This window comes from Rhynchophorus ferrugineus, unplaced genomic scaffold (genome assembly GCF_030347505.1).
Source record: "Rhynchophorus ferrugineus isolate W39M unplaced genomic scaffold, kcgeb_rfMv2 rfM2, whole genome shotgun sequence".
Lineage (NCBI taxonomy): Eukaryota > Metazoa > Arthropoda > Insecta > Coleoptera > Curculionidae > Rhynchophorus > Rhynchophorus ferrugineus.
The window spans coordinates 71394414-71410695 of record NW_027472581.1 but is presented as its reverse complement, the minus strand read 5'-3'; the positions used below and the strand labels follow the sequence as shown (position 1 = coordinate 71410695).

The 16282-nt window shown below is 30.6% G+C and overlaps 1 protein-coding gene across 2 annotated transcripts in view; it reads left to right on the top strand.

The window, feature by feature from the left end:
- Nucleotides 1-16282, top strand: part of LOC143190354 (orexin receptor type 2) — a 419319-nt gene that overhangs the window by 352655 nt on the left and 50382 nt on the right. The window lies entirely within an intron of this gene.

The window sequence follows — 16282 nt, the reverse complement described above, 5'->3', positions numbered from 1 at the left end:
TGGAAAAGTCAAATTCAACAATTGTAAAAAAATGATGTAGTGAATGTTGCAAACAGTATCCTATATAATAGAGAAATAGCTGTCCTGCCAATTGTCGGATGTTATTTATGTAAATTTTTTATTGAAATGGCACATCAAAGAGCTCGCGTACAAGTCAAGAAGAGCAGACATGATTTAAAACGAATTACAGTTATGTAGATATAATTTTCACACTCTGTCAGTTTATGAAATTTTGTATTAGATGTAGAAAGTATGCGCTTGTTGATTCTGTTTCTATAGGGATCTCTTACTATGGACACCTTTAGAGTTCTCATTGCAGATCCACATACGAATTGAAAATTAATGTTAGTTATAGCAAGTACAGAAATTCAGGTACCTAGAATCCGTAATAGAGGGAAAGAAGTTGGCTACTACTGGCATCTACTTCTCAACTAATTAGTCAAATCGGCCAAGCTGCAGGAGCTTTTACTTCTTTAAAATGATGGGTGTAGATGAAAGTTGAAAATTGTGGATGAAAGAAATATTACATCTATAATAAAGTAAAGGAAGAAATCAAGAGACGCAGATATAATGGTTTAGAAATTTCTCCCTAATTAAAGGTGGATGAATGCCTCAACATTTCAGTGGTAACATCGATCTTTTGGGTGGAAGATGCGTTTAGCAGTTCGAGAAAAGGCATGGATCAAGACCATAGTAATATATATGAAAATATGAGACTAATGCTGTTCGAGGCCAGAATGGTTGCGGCCGATCGCCAATAGTGGCTAGATATGATGAAGAAAGTTTTGTGTCTTCAACAGCAGCGTACTGGCTGAGAAGTAGGCGCTATCCCCGCCCCATAGATTATTGCTGATAATGGCTTCACACAAATGCAATTGAAATATTAATAATAATTTTTATATTATTTCCTAATATCTTTAAAATGTCTCGCGTCATTTCATTTTGTGATTATTCACAACTATTTAATGGATTTTTTATAATCTAGAGTAACAGAAAATTATCAAAAATAGTTTTCCAAAAAAAAATTATCACAAGAAATTAATTTTATTCATTGGTTTAAAAATAACAATAGTTGTAAAAATAACATGAAATCATGCTACATATCCGTTAATAATGTCTAGAAATAAGATTAATTTATTAACAGTAGTATCATATATGTGCCATAAGCAAGGAGGTGTTATTTATGTCATCCGGAAGTATTATTTAACACTTATCTGGGCATATAAAAATATTTATATTGCATGTCATAAAAATGTTATTAGTGTACCGTTATTGCCGTATCTGATAATATGCTTTCTCTATTCCAAGTGATTCCCACTTGTTTTGTTTTATTAGAGTAACAATAAACGGAGTACATTAAGCTGCATAAATTTTATGTTTTCTTTTTCTAATGACACATCGAAAAAATCAGTAGTTAATGTTGCTTCAATTGTAAAAACAGCAATATGAGGAAGAAGAAGTTGCTTTAAATAAAATCGATCTACCTGGTTGATCTCACTGTACTTTTGTTTATAATGAACGTGAATATGTTTCCTTTTAGATAAGAATAGAAGTGTAGAAATCTGACAATAAAAACCATTCGTAACATTTAATAGGCTACTTAGGTAACAACTTGGAAATATGATGTATAGTCTATTCAAAGTTTTTTTAGTAATGCATCGTGGATATTTATGACGTCGAAACATTACAGTGTTGCAGCATCAACTCTAAGTTTTAATTCATTAGATTAAAATTTTCTTGAATGTCAAAGATAAACTGAACTAAAACTCAGAGTTGATGCGACAACATTGTAATGTTTCGACGTCATAAATATCCACGACGCATTTCTAAAAAAACTTTGAATGGACGATATATTAGCAACTAAGTATATTTTCTATGTTATTTATAGTTTCGCGTCTGGTCCAGAATATTTTTGATTAAAATTTTGATTTTTAATATTCGCACGATAACAAAGGTTTCATAGAACTGCTTGTCTTTATATCAATGGGACAGCGTCTTGATGTCGCCTATACTGTTATTTATTTATTTATTTTATGTTATGGCCCATCAGCCTCTGGGGTTATTTAGGGCCGAATACAAAATTAGTTACAATTCATGACAATAATAATAAATAAGTGTATACACAAACGATTTAAATTAATAACATAACACAAAATGTATAAACAGAGTATAGACAAAAATATAAATAAATAAAGGTAAAATTATGTAAACAAGCAGTGCACCCACGGCTGCAAGGTAGTTGGTTAGTTAGTCCAGATTTTTTAATTGAAACAATTGTTCCATGGATTCCGCCATTCCAAGTCGCTGCCTCAGGGGTCTGTAAGGTTTGACACTCGTTGCACATAGGAGGCCTTTCACCTATTAACAGATTCATGGGTGAGTCTGCAATGTTGAGAAGATGCTCAGTTTAAATCTATATATCTCTATAGTCCTATCTATATCTCTTCAGTCCTATATCTCGAATAGTGGGATTTTGATAGAAGTCTTTCTTGATTTCCCATAATTTATTGTTAATTACTAGGTCCCAATGTAGTTGGTCCAGTTTTCTAAAAAGGATTTTACAATGGGACTTTATATCATCCCTCCAATAAAGAAAACCCAATCGGACCGAATCCTCCTCCCTTCCTGCCAGGTAGTCAGATCTCTCATTGCCCGCATTTCCCCTGTGAGAGAGAACCCACAAATTAATGTCGCTTCTTGTTGTGGTAGTATGAAGTTCCTTAATGCTATATACGAAAGTGTGACCTGTCCGCGCAGATTTGAAACTCTCCAGGGACTCTTGGAGTCTGTGACAATTACTACTGATCTACTATCTGGCTTATTTTGAATGGATAATAAGGCTTTATATATTGCTAATAGTTCAGCGGTGAAAATATTGGTCTGGGAAGGAAGTTGAAAATGCCTCTCCGCAACTTAGGATGTAAAGGCTGCCCCAACACCATTTCCTCGTTTATATCCATTCGAATACACAGCAAGTGTTGGGATAGCTTTCAGCAACAGCTTTATGTAGAGCCTGCATGGATAAGTCAATAGGCATATGTGCGTAGCGCCACAATGGTATTTCTGTAGCTCTCTTATATGCGGTAGGAATTCTAAATGACAGACGGTCGCATATTTTGTGATAAATTTGAAATCATTCCTTATGTCTTTGTCTACTGAGAGCATTACAATCAACAGGAGGAAAAAAGGAGCTAAATTGTTTCAGCTGCGGCTAGAGCCCTAAAGAACTCGCGAAATATGTTAGTTTTTCCGTTGTTTTAAATCCCTATATCAATAATTCCTCCTTATGAACAGGACATCCCCTGTATCTTGGCGAATGTTGATTACAGTTAACACAGATGGGCGGTGATGCGCATTCGGTTTCTCCATGAGCACTCTTTTCACAGGATAGGCAGATGGGCGCAAAGATGCTGCTTAATGACATGTGTCCAAAACTCTGGTATTGATAACACCTTATGGGGTTTGGAACGTATTGTCTTACCCTAAGACTAAGATAATCTGCTGTGACTCTCTCGGGTATAGTGTCCTTTCTGAAGGTTAATATTAGGCTATTGGTTTCTGTGATAACTCCGTTTTTTTTTTCGAAACAATGCGTGTAACTGAGACTAATCCTTGTGTCTTCAAATTCTCCAAGATTTCACACCGACAGAACGGCACTCGAGATCACACCTTTACAGCAATTTAGAATTGGATGCAGAGCAACCGTTACTTCTATGTGATGAATATTCTTAAGTTCCAAGATTCTATCCGATTGCCTATAGTTAGCTGCTACTGCTAGTAGTGTTCCTTTTTATGCAAATCCTTAGTTAAGACATTTACAATAAACATACAAGGGATGATACAAGACAACCCATAACTGGGGCCCCGGGGTTGTCACACCCGTACTATGGTCGTGGAATATCAACCATAGTCGACACTCCACAACCACAGCCCCTTGAGGTAGACTCGGCCCTCGGGGGCGTCACTTCCCACGCCTGGTTTAAAATCTAGAGCCCCTGAGGTTGCCTATACTTTTACATTGTCTCAAAATAATTTTATAAATTTCTTGTTCGCGATTTAATAGTCGTTAGTTAATTTATCTTAATTCACTTCGGTTGCATCTACCTGATCTGTAAAATATACCGTTGTTTTCATTCCATAGAAATTGACTTGTGAGCAGCTAAGGAATTTAATTCCATAAATATATCAAAACTTGTTAATTATTTCTCTTCAAGTTGGACAATAATCCATATCTAATAATTGATATTAGATTATACTCGAAGTTATTAACAGATTCCATGAAAGATGTAGACAAGCATATGTTACACATGAATTATAGCATTATCATATGCACCATGAACCAAACATTCCTCTCAAACAATAAACTTCGGTAAAAGGTCCTTTATGGTGCAGGGTGGTGTCAGTTATAAAAATCAGACAGGTGAACGTAAAGTAAATATATTCGCAATAAATTCAGATAATTCATAATTCATTTGTGGCATTCAAATTGTGGCTAGAACTACAGAACCACAAAATATATCTGTATTTTAGTTGAAAAATTAATCTTTATTTCTTGGTGTTTTGTAATCCTAGTTCAGCATTGTTGCAAAAATTGGCTGTGTCATTCTATTAATTAAGTTAATGTTTTGATTATCAACAAGTAATATAAACGTTACATTATTAGTAAATTTACCTAATAATTAATATGTGATATTTTCAACTGTGTTTAATTGTCTATATTACCAGCCACTGAAATAACAGAAAACAAGATTTTTAACATTTCAGCATTTTAGCATTTTTCTTATGCACAAACTATCAACTGAAATATCGATGAGTATACAGTTTTTGAAAATAATCGTACCAATAAAATAATAAGATTAACCAATGTTAATTATTAATTATACTCGTGGTATCAATTTTCTAGTTTATTTTATAAAATTAATCAAAAAATAGAAAGCACTTTCTACATTGCAAATAATTTACTATCTTAAATCATCTTGAGATTTTCTTATCTTGTAACTTTAGATGAAAAATTTTCTTCGGCAGTAAAAATAACTCAATCATTTTAATATTCATTCCTAATCCTATCAATATGCGTTGATATGTAAATATTTAATTACTCACTACCATTAATTGCAATCAATAGCAGTTTCCTATGTTATATTTTATGAACACCAATCATAATGACATTCATTTCAACTAAAACCTTCTAGTATTATATTGTACAACTTCAAATTTTCACATAATATAGTTTGTTCAAATTTACCCAAGCCATTGACATCTATAACAAGGGTGACATTTTCCAGGTTTATTGCAACTTACAAACCTGATTGACACAAAACTACATCTGTCAGTACTTTCTTCATATCTCATCAAATATTATACCTTGCAACATCAAACAAGATTGAGATGATTCCTTTAGTTGTGTATGAGTGGGATACTTGCTTATATTCTGATTTTTGCAAATGAGATGACATCTCAACTTCTTGATTTCTTTTCAAAGTAATAGTGAATTGCAATTATGCTGTCTCCTTAAACTGCCGATTTTATGTTCGCTGATAAACTGGTTCGTTTAAGATACAAAAATCAGTGCAAAATTAAGGAATAATCAGAGGGGCATAGGTTAGGATTGTTTAGACGTAGTTATAGAATGAAAGGTGAATTAATTCCTCACAGAATTCTGTAGCCAAACCGAACTTTTCGGTGTAAGACGCAGTGAACAGGCCCGAAAACGACATGGATCAAGACCAGAAAGCAATCTTACAAACAGGTGATTAACACTTTCCGAGACCAGAACAGCTGCTGTGGGCTGCCAACTATGTCGAGATTAAATGAAGAATACTCAAGGTAATGCGGCACCATCTGCAGCGTATTGGTTGAAGAGTGGAGTATTCTCTACGAGGTTCGACTATGAATTAATGCTCTAGTAACAGTGTTATCATCAAAGTATAGTCAATATTGGCAATAGTCTTGTACCAAGTCATCCATTACCCATCCGACAAATGTTTAGACAAATTTAGGAGTGGAGTGGCTTTCGAGGCCACTCAGTTACCTTGACTTCAACAAGTCATAGCGTATAGAGCTGAAAGAGCAAGACGTTGGATAAGAACCTATGAACCTAACATTGATTTAATTACTTAGGGAAAGAAAATTATATTAATTTTAATTTTAAAAAAATAATTTGGAGAAGTGGATGTAACATCAGTCGAAGTATTAGTTGCTAGTGATAGCTTTCCCCAATAAAGTACTCGTTAAAATATTTTACACAAAGTTAAACATTAACTTCTATAAAATAATAAAATTAATACATAGTCTAACCAACAAAAGAGTCAATGTACGTCCTCAAAATTTATGACGCCAGAACTTACAATTTTGGTTCACAAAGTTTGCCACTTTGTAACTTCTATTTATTATCATTAATGTTTTGAAAATTTTCGTAGCGATGTGACAACAGTGTCGACCAGTACCAACACAAATCGAATTTTACAGACAGATTCGGTTATATGTTCCAACTCATCAGGTAGCATTTTGTCTCTTTTTAACTACGGTAAAATGGCATGGGAAAGACGTTTTTACCACTAACAGTGACTTCCAATAATAATTTTCTTAATTTGAATAACAATTATTTATATGACTAAAATAGTAAATTAAATAATTATGATGGGCATAATCTTAGCTCATCTGCTTCATGACTCACTTACATTTATTTTACAATTTGTATTATGAGCTGCAAATATATCAAGTATGAAAACAACGAAAAGAATTCCATTTCATTTCAACAATATCATGAAAGATTAACTTCTGCAACTGCTTCAATTTCAATAAAAAATACATTTATATCAACATGGAACAGCTAATATCTCGGCCTCGGCCGATATTGCAAGAGAAAGGCGATATGACGGTGGGGGAATTGATATCAATCATCAGGGCTTGATTCCAGCAATGAAACGCGACGGGTAGTAAAAACATAAAACAACCAATAATTTTGCAAAATTATGACTCAATTCCAACTGTTAATGTTACATAACAACAAGCGCCTTATCTTCTATATAATAAAATCCTTGATAAAATCCAAATAACCCTCGTTAAACGCAAATAAAGAAAACAAGAGGAAAATATAGGATTTGAAGTAAATATTTTCTGTTTGATTGATTAATATTTGAATTTTCTTAAAAGCACATTGTGTTTTAGTAAACAATTTACATGAACATCTCATTTTTCATATGCGATTATTCTAGAAAATAAAATTGACATAAAAATAAGTTTTAATTTTCGATTATAAATAGAAACAGAGAAACAAAGGACCGCACTTTCTAATTATATTTTTATTATAATTTATCTTAGGACTTTAAAGTGTAAAATGTTCATTTTTATTAGCAGTATCTTTAGATTCATTTATCATATATTAAAACTAAAAATAATATTTAATATTAAAGTAATTACCAAGAAAAGGTTATTACAACAGTAAACAAGACAATGGAAATAATAAAAGATAAATACATAAAATGGGTAAGATTTTCACACATCAAATTATTACAGTGTAGAGTATATAAAATGTTCGTGCATCATTACGTATGTAAGATATTTTATAAAAGTGCATTTAATTCAAATGTCTGATGAATTTAAAGTATATTCGTACTTTGGGGGTTATATGGCTCGGTGAATGAAAGTAAGACGAAATAAAACAGTGATATTTACATGGTGACCGTGATTTATTAACGCTATATAAAATAGAAAGAGATAAAAAGGCAGCGGCGCAGTTTAACCTGAGATATGCTTAGGTAGTCGATGGTGGCACGTCTGAACTGAACAATCAGTGACTTACTGATTATTAATTAATTATTATAATCACTTATTCTGTAAACCCTGTTCGCTCGAATATATTCGAAATTACTCTTTGCATATGATCGTATTTTCATCGCTGATTCATTCCTTATCCTTATCGCCATATGGTTGCCATTTACGACGCTGCGTCCGAGAGGGTTAGATCGCTGATAGTATAATTCAAATAATAAAAGTTGTCTGCTAATAAAAATTCATCTGCTATAAAGAAAAATAGACAAGCAGACATATTTCCTGACTAAAATATAATTCAAATGGATTCAATGATTAACTTCTTAAATTAATATATTGTAAACAACTACGTAAATTAAGAAATTTCTTTTGGCCCAATTAAATATGAGTTTTTACTATTTATTACTGAATTACTTTTGGAATTGCTAAAAGGTGTGTATATCATTATTTAGTTAAAATAACTGTCATATATATTTAATATGACATATACTTTAATGTACATTAATTTTGACAAATGTATTGGTCTACATGTTTTTGTGGTGAATTTATTTATGTTTAACCACAATTAAATATTAGAGTGTTTATATACTACGCTAATTTTTGAACTAAATTAACTTAAAACCTTCAAAATCATCATTTCATTCATATTCAAATCATTGTTTTAATTTTATCTAGCATGCATTACTGATATTTAATTTTACATTGGAGACAAAGACACAATTATACCCGAAGGGTAATTCCGATTATACCCGAGCGAACAGGGTTCGAAGAATAACGATTGCTTTCAAAGATATCAGACATCAATGTCACGAGGTTTCCAGATCTTCATTATCATTAACTGGGCGTCGCTGCAGGCACCCCTCACTTGTTCAACAACTGCGATGATACTTTCTGGGTATTTTGTATATTCTAATATATAAAATTCACGTTCCCCAAGGTCTCTACAGCATTAAGAATTAAGCATATTTAACTATATAAAACTGATATCTGTTTATTTCATCACATTATATATTCAAAACATTTATGGGATAAAATAAACTGTGTGATATAAGAAATATGTTTGAAAATGTATTAAAGCTCACGTTGTGTACTCTTGCTAAACTACTGGTTTCAGACCGCGTCGAAAAAATCGTTTTTAAGATGGTAATAACTCGATGTTCTCATCAATATTAACCGCCCATAATATTTCTTCTTTTTTATCTCTAATAAATTTGAAAATTGATGAAGTATGTAAAACGGTATAATCATATTATTAGAAGTCTTTTTTCATTCGCTAAATCTTTTGTAGGTTATTTCAATAAATTGTTGACGTAAATAGGAACATTGACAATACGCAATAAGATTTAGTTAATTAAATACCTTCATCCCATTCAGAGCTAATGGTTTCAATCTGAAGCCAACGAAACTGCCTCACAACTACGTGTATACCCCGAGAAGTGTTGTCGTTAATGCCAGAAGCACGTATTCCTTATTCAGCCCATATAGACATAATTTATTCGCCATAAAAATATTCTCGAGAAAAATGATGTAATACCATCCACTTGTCTCAGTTTCTATACAAAAACAGCAAAAATTACAGATGACATATATCTATTATATAGAAAATTATATTATATCGAAAAGTTGTTATTTTTGTACTTGATTAGTACCGTTTATGACAATAGCTCTCTGGTACTCCCAAAACAACAACAATAAAATCTGACGAGTACAGTGAATAAACATGCAATTAAAATTTATACATTGATATTTAATTAAAAATATTTTGGTTCACTTTCACGATTTCTATATTTATTTCAAGGTATTTTGTGGATTAAATTAAATATAATTTCATTAAGATCGGTTTAAAATAAATTAATATTTTAATTTAACTATCTACAAGCCAACTAATTCAAAAAACTATTATCATCGGGTTTATGTTCAACTCGCTTTTCAACTATTTTATTTATTATTTGTTATCCAATAACATTTCTATTCATCTATTCATTATCTATTTGTTACATTTGAATTTCTTAATCAATAATAAAATATAAAAATTTATATTCCGCATTTAATTCTTTCTCTAAGCTAATGTAAATGAAAATGTAAAATATAACTTGTATATGTTATGTAATATTAATATATGTCCCATTGTATTTTATATCAGAGTCTATTAAATTTAACCATAGTCATGCTAATTAACTCTAAATATTACCAAAATCAAAATTATTTCACCAATTTTAAAGGCTGGTCAATAATAACATTACTCTTTAAATTCTTGGCAAAATAAGCATTATCCAAATATTTTCCAAAACATAATTTTCCACTTCATAAATATTTTAACTAATATTTTCCGGCTTGTAAATTATTAATTTATTAAGGCAATAATTATTATTTTTGAAATATACAATATAACGAAGTTTAAAACCATAAAAGTTTCAATTATTACCGGGTTTTATTAATTTTGTTATTTATGCAACAAGTTAAAAAATGTTCGTAGGCATTTTAATTTATGGCGATTATTCTCTAGTAATATTTTGTTAAATTTTGCTATATTATGCCTAATATACTACATATATACCATAGTCATAGTTATATCATATTAATAGAACTGTAATAAAAATAATAATAAAGTGTTTATCATAATATATTAAATTATGACTAATATTCAATTACTTTCAAATTTGCTCTTTATGTTCAATTATCATATTACGTCAAATTTAGTACCTTAATTTCTCAAGTATGAATAAACTAGAAATGGAAACAAAATTGTATAATATAATTATTTACATTACAATTTACAAAACATTCTAATATAAATGTAAATACATTAAGTTACTACGAATCCATTGTGAATTTTACAAAAGCAGAGCTAAGGTACACACACAGTAAGAACATTTCGAGAAATCAATTCAAATAGTAAAGTTGTTTATATAATCAAATTCATCATAAACATGGAGTAGCCTCAAATAACAACTAGTAGGTCATCGTGGATGCAAAAATCGGAAACTTCTGCTCAGGCATATTTGTCTTAATACAATCCCTGTCATGTAGTATAACAATAACTCGGAATGAAATTTGGGTGCCAATTTTGTCTTGCATATCTTATTAATTATTGATACTTGATATCTTATTAACTAAGCCCAACCGCTCGTGAGGCTCTGTTCAGGAAGGTCCCGACTCATACGTTGAAATAAGTAGTAATCATAAGGAGCAAGGTCTGGAGAATAGAGCAGGTGAGGTAGCACTTCCCATTTTAATGTTTCCAAGTATATTTTCACTGATGGAGCGTCAATTCTGAGCTTAAACGTTTCAACTCTAGTCGATAGCGATCCCCATTTATGGTTTTACTAGGCTTTAGAAGCTCATAGTATACGTATATCACACCAACCTAATTCAGCCAAACACAGAACATCAATTTGAAACCATGAATATTCCGCTTTGCCGTTGACCTTGATGAATGCATGGTGGTCGCTGATTTTTTCGCTTTGCTTATCACAATGGATCCCCTTTTCATCACCAATAACAATAGGATACAAAAGACCTTTCCGATTTTGCCGTTAAACTAGCATTTGGCACATGCCCAAATGCCTTTCAATGTGTCTTGACTTCAATTTATTCGGCACAAAATATCCAAGCTTTTGGGTCATTCCCATGTTCTTTAAGCTATTGGAAATAGTGTCTTGTATTACCCCTAACAACTCTGCAAATTATTCTTAGTTCTACATGGATGATCATCGAGTAGTGCCTTCAAATCCTCGTGCTCAGAATGCTCTAAAAATCTAAAAATCACTACTTTTAGAATGTGGAAACAAATATTCATATGTTGAAATTCATGGGGCATGGTTACCATAAGCTTCATCAACGCTTGTATGCTTGTATCTGGTTAGATTTTACAGTATCGCATAGACAGGCGTGATTCAAACCTGCAGCTGTCCTAGCAGTATAAAGACCACCTTGTGGTGATGTCCACTATGGCTACCAAGCCGGATATTACCATTTATATATTAAGAGGTTTAGTAATTTAATATAAATTTTAAAATAATTAATAATATATAATTGTTCGTACGTTCCCTAGAAAAAATTCAAATAATTATGACTGAATATACATATACAATATACATGTACATTTCTGGTTTTTATATAAAAATCTGTCAGTATATAAAACGTAGTAAACAAATTAAAATTATAAGACTCCCTAAAGTTTTATTTATTTAATAAGTTGCTACGTTTTGAAACTTTCCTCATCGAAAAGGCCTCAAGAAGCTATTGTCAAAAGACCCATTTCACCAGATAAAAGAGAAATACTTAACAAGTTTTTTTATATAAAAAACTCTGTCTTTGGAACATCATTTATCAAAATCGTAAACCGACGGAAAGAATAAAATTAACATTTTGACGGTAAAAAATTCGGTTAACGATTTCATCATGACAATTCAAAGTCTTGAAAAGAAGATTTGCTATACACCTACAAGAACAACATTCATTGGCAAGAACATGAGCTCTCCTTTTAAAAGAGGAGTCATTATAGATTTTGGCTGTGGAGAACAATAACCCCAAATTTATTTTTTATTTATAAGTTTTCAATTTCTAAGACTCTAATTTTAACTTTAAATATATATTTATATAATATATATTTGATTCATTATCTATCTAAAACGTTTTAATTTAGATATTTGTTAAAAATGTACAAATGAAAATTGAAATGTTTTTTCAAGTACGATATCAATTGTTATCCTTTACTAACGACATTATAACTTTAACAAGATCTGAACTGCAAACAATGAACTCATATAAAAACATCGAATATTCAAAAATTAAACTTAAAACTGTGGTAAAGAGACAGGGTAAAACCGTATATTTTATGAGATGATCTCTAAGTTGGTCACCCGCCATGCTTATGGACCGTAGTTCCAAACCCACGTTAATCAGTATATCCAGTTCAGATAAATCGTAGTTAACAAAAATGGATTTTATTTTACCAACTATAGAAAAAAAATTAGATTATTATTAAAAAAGTATTACAAAGAGAGCAGTGCTATATCAGTAATATGTGCAGTGATACAAAGCCAATAAGCAATGCTAAAAACGAATACTGGAAGATATCATGGATGGATATTTTATCAAAATTTTATTCTTCAAATATATAGTTTTCAATAAAGGTCATGTTCAAAGGAGATAAAAGAAGCTGTGAGTCAAAAATTAACGATTTCAAAATTAATCTCCTTTGGTAACTTGAGCTATATAGCGTACCTAGAGTAACAATAAGCTTTGGAAAGTCAACTTTGAAAGCATCAGCATCTGTGATAAAATAAGTAAAACAACTACAACACTTATATTAACAAACGCTCATTTTGATCCAAAAGTTTTTTCATTTGTAACTTAAAAATAAAAATAAAATGTAATTTTAAGTCAATTAACTGAATAATAAACAGGTTAAACAGATAACAACAAAATAGCATGACCGCCACAGACTGCCAATTGAATAAAACTACATTTATTTTTGTACTTTTAGATCTAATACAGATTTTGATACCCGAAAAATATAAACCTGTAAGAAAACAAAATATATAGATCCCATTGTGCCCATCATATTTATAAATAAAACAACATATACTTCTAAAATTGTTAGTTTCGATAAAACGTTAATATTACTAAGCTGAAACTAATGTAAATTACTTGATGAAGTAAAATTTCTTCGACTTATTTTTTAAACAATAGACATACATACACAAAATATGTATAAAATACAAAAGTCTGAGTTGACATATCGACTCAACTACGAATATACACTAATACAATATCAACTTATATTTCAGTTCTAAAAATCTGTTTAATTCCTCAAAAAGACGAATTTTAAGTCTGATTCGTACGTAATCTAGTGGTCAAGCCACAATTTTTGATAACATAAATAGCTAATGAACAGATAATTTGATAGATAGTAATTTTAGATGATTATCTGGTTTTCTACTTCACATTTCTATTTCAATTCATATTTGGATATGGGAAAAGTTTGAAATCAACATTTGCGGATCCTACATAATTTTCTTATAGCTTATTAGATATACAACAAGTTATTAGCTACAACTGTCTAGTGATCTTTCCTCCATATAGTTTTTAAAACTTCAGATTTAAGATTTCAGACCTAAACTTACTTAAGATTTGATGGATGTGCTCCCAATGGTGTACTCCACATTAGTTTAAAACACGTCAAAATTTTCATGCACAACTATATTAGTTCAAGGTACTTTGTTTGATCATCACGCAAATTTTCTTGATGTTTCTTCGCAAACATATTGAATTCTTTGTTCACCGTTGGTACCCTTAGATCTTTATGGATTTCCTCATCTATAATATAACGTAAGAGTGAGAGACAATGCCGCGTAGAACTGGTTTTGTTAAGTTTGGATCATGTTAATATTAAATTTCTTTGTACAATAATTGGACGTCGTGGGTCCACGCTGGCTTCAAGATTTGCTTGTATAATAACAGTTTGTTGTAGGGTGTTAACTTGGATTGTCGTCCAAGCTCATTTTCCTAGCGGGCCTCATATCAATTTATGCTCGTTTATCTTTAACACGCTTTTCCACTTTAGATTTAGCTTGGCTATTTACAGTTGTCGCGAGTAGCGATGTGTAAGATCATCAAAAAATGTAGTAGAGAAGAAATGTGTAGAAAAGAGTATATGCAATATTGGTCCAAGGGCTCTACTTTGTGGTACGCCTGCTTAGATATATTTCAAATAATAATGCTTGTCAACTTATTTTATGAAATGAAATGACGATTATAAATATAGAATTTTAGGATATAACTCAATTGACTAGGTAAGTCATTTGCCAATTGTCATTTTTCATGGGTAGCCCCATGCCTTACTTTATCAAATGTTTCATAACAGCTTGCGAGAGCTTGAAACTAGATTGAAGGTATAAAAGGAAGCCTACTTTAGCTCATGTTAGCCTCAAAAACATACAAAAACAGTAAAGAAGATTATATATTACAAGAAGATAGCTGAATATAGATGAAGATAGCTAATTATACCAAGATGACGTATAATAATTAGGATTGTAAAACAACAAAAATTGTCAGGCGTCATTGGATTGGAAAATATAAAATCAGTTAGCGCTAAAATGAAATTGTAAATATTTGCCTACAGATAACAGAAATCATATAAACTACAACTACAGAAATTCTATCATATAAACATTATGTAAGTATATTCAATTTGGTCTATATTAATAAAACTTTTGATATAACAGAGAAATTAAATAAATATGTATAAAAACCTTATACATTATTTTGTCGATATAAAAAATGGAATCTCCTGCTTTCTTTGATAAAAAAATCCAATTGCTTTAACACGATAAAAAAGACCTGCTTTCAAAATCGAGAGTGAAACATGACCGTTCTTTATATCACTAATGGCATATTTAATGGAAGAAATGTAAAAAATAATAAGCAGATATAAAAGTATGTGAAGGCATCATCGAAAATGATATTTTCTTTTTCATTTTATTAACAAATGGAAAAATAAACGAAATTAAACATCTCCCAATATAAAACGCATAAATATTTTGGAAGTATTGGATATACTGTCATTATTTGTAGTTTAACATCAATGTTGTAACAACAACACACTTGGAAAAATTGTAAATACTACACATCACCATATTCTTTTATTTTCAAACAAAAAAAACGTATTATCCTCGATAAATCGAATTCTGCGTTTGACATGAAAATATATTGCTTTATAGTCATAAAAATATAGTGTCCTTTAAATATTAGTAGAATCTAAACATTTTTATTCAACATATATATATAAATTAATCCAAGTTAACCTTTCTGAAATGTATTTTTGGGTTCGTATAGAGAAATAACTTACATCCTAAAATATATTCATATATTTTAATTAGAAATGACATATTTAATTAAAACTAGACATAAAAAATAGGAACTGTCCATATACCATTTTAATATAAATAATTATATTTAAAACAAAAAAAAACATTCTCTGCACTCAACATATTGATATCTGTAATATTTTAATACGTTCTTGCAAATATATTTTAGGAAAATATTATATATATTTTGGGAATGGCATCATCAGCAGAAGTCGGATTTCATTCTGTCATTTGAAAGTAGTAAATGTCACTTTATGTCCATATTTAAAAAAAATATATTTTACTTTCACTGAAAATAAAACTATGTGAATGTGAATTTTATCGTATTAGATAGAAGTCCTAAATTATCTAACCTGATCAACCAAGGAAATCTGAGTGTGAGGAACATTATGAGAGTTTTCCTCTCTTTATTGAAATTAACGGGTTCAATATATTCGGGGAATCAATAAGAACAACTACGACCAACTAGGAATAAATGTTACAATTAAAGTAACAAAAAAAGCAAGAAGAATTTCTGGGGCTAATATTTGGTGAATTCGCAACGTTAAATTACTTTGATTTAAAAAGTAATTAATCGCATTATGTGATTCAATGCTCGGTCTAATTAAACTATCCCAAATAAAGCGAACGAATCA